This window comes from Polyodon spathula, unplaced genomic scaffold, assembly GCF_017654505.1.
Source record: "Polyodon spathula isolate WHYD16114869_AA unplaced genomic scaffold, ASM1765450v1 scaffolds_2015, whole genome shotgun sequence".
Taxonomy (NCBI): Eukaryota; Metazoa; Chordata; class Actinopteri; order Acipenseriformes; family Polyodontidae; genus Polyodon; species Polyodon spathula.
The window spans coordinates 1-2,000 of NW_024473490.1; the positions used below are offsets into that span (position 1 = coordinate 1).

Genomic DNA, 2,000 nt, shown 5'->3' on the forward strand with positions numbered 1-2,000 from the left:
GGAGACCTACAGCCACACCACCTTGAATATGCCTGATCTCGTCCGATCTCAGAAGCAAAGCAATGTTGGGCTTAGTTAGTAATTGGATGGAATACTGAGTGCTGTAGGTATCACAGTGTTGAAATTTCATTTTACCATTTAAATATTTCAATATGCAACATCAATGGTCGAAATGACACTCTACCCAAAAAAAAGATAAAATTCCTGACTGTCAAGCAAGTGTCGCCTACAGCCACACCACCTTGAATATGCCTGATCTCGTCCGATCTCAGAAGCAAAGCAATGTTGACTTGGATGGGAGACCACCTGGGAATACTGAGTGCTGTAGGTATCACAGTGTTGAAATTTCATTTTACCATTTAAATATTTCAATATGCAACATCAATGGTCGAAATGACACTCTACCCAAAAAAGATAAAATTCCTGACTGTCAAGCAAGTGTCGCCTACAGCCACACCACCTTGAATATGCCTGATCTCGTCCGATCTCAGAAGCAAAGCAATGTTGGACTTGGATGTACTGACTTGGATGGGAGACCACCTGGGAATACTGAGTGCTGTAGTGCTGTCGCCTACAGCCACACCACCTTGAAATGATATCACAGTGTTGAAATTTCATTTTACCATTTAAATATTTCAATATGCAACATCAATACCCAAAAAAGATAAAATTCCTGACTGTCAAGCAAGTGTCTACAGCCACACCACCTTGAATATGCCTGATCTCGTCCGATCTCAAATGACACTTGGATGGGAGACCACCTGGGAATACTGAGTGCTGTAGGTATCAAAAAATGCAACATCAATGGTCGAAATGACACTCTACCCAAAAAAGATAAAATTCCTGACTGTCAAGCAAGTGTCGCCTACAGCCACACCACCTTGAATATGCCTGATCTCGTCCGATCTCAGAAGCAAAGCAATGTTGACTTGGATGGGAGACCACCTGGGAATACTGAGTGCTGTAGGTATCACAGTGTTGAAATTTCATTTTACCATTTAAATATTTCAATATGCAACATCAATGGTCGAAATGACACTCTACCCAAAAAAGATAAAATTCCTGACTGTCAAGCAAGTGTCGCCTACAGCCACACCACCTTGAATATGCCTGATCTCGTCGCGATCTCAGAAGCAAAGCAATGTTGACTTGGATGGGAGACCACCTGGGAATACTGAGTGCTGTAGGTATCACAGTGTTGAAATTTCATTTTACCATTTAAATATTTCAATATGCAACATCAATGGTCGAAATGACACTCTACCCAAAAAAGATAAAATTCCTGACTGTCAAGCAAGTGTCGCCTACAGCCACACCACCTTGAATATGCCTGATCTCGTCCGATCTCAGAAGCAAAGCAATGTTGGGCTTAGTTAGTACTTGGATGGGAGACCACCTGGGAATACTGAGTGCTGTAGGTATCACAGTGTTGAAATTTCATTTTACCATTTAAATATTTCAATATGCAACATCAATGGTCGAAATGACACTCTACCCAAAAAAGATAAAATTCCTGACTGTCAAGCAAGTGTCGCCTACAGCCACACCACCTTGAATATGCCTGATCTCGTCCGATCTCAGAAGCAAAGCAATGGGCTTAGTTACTTGGATGGGAGACCACCTGGGAATACTGAGTGCTGTAGGTATCACAGTGTTGAAATTTCATTTTACCATTAAATATTTCAATATGCAACATCAATGGTCGAAATGACACTCTACCCAAAAAAGATAAAATTCCTGACTGTCAAGCAAGTGTCGCCTACAGCCACACCACCTTGAATATGCCTGATCTCGTCCGATCTCAGAAGCAAAGCAATGTTGACTTGGATGGGAGACCACCTGGGAATACTGAGTGCTGTAGGTATCACAGTGTTGAAATTTCATTTTACCATTTAAATATTTCAATATGCAACATCAATGGTCGAAATGACACTCTACCCAAAAAAGATAAAATTCCTGACTGTCAAGCAAGTGTCGCCTACAGCCACACCACCTTGAAT

General features: G+C 41.5%; 1 non-coding gene and 3 pseudogenes across 1 annotated transcript; all 4 read left to right on the forward strand.

Annotated features, from left to right (window-relative positions):
• The first annotated feature begins 4 nt into the window (after window positions 1-4).
• On the forward strand, window positions 5-110 carry LOC121310319 (annotated as a pseudogene).
• Window positions 111-443: 333 nt separating this feature from the next.
• Window positions 444-565, forward strand: LOC121310318 (annotated as a pseudogene).
• A 737-nt stretch (window positions 566-1,302) lies between these two features.
• On the forward strand, window positions 1,303-1,421 carry LOC121310316. The gene has a single exon (XR_005948774.1). It is a non-coding gene; the product is annotated as a 5S ribosomal RNA (ribosomal RNA).
• Window positions 1,422-1,533: 112 nt separating this feature from the next.
• Window positions 1,534-1,646, forward strand: LOC121310317 (annotated as a pseudogene).
• Window positions 1,647-2,000: the final 354 nt, after the last annotated feature.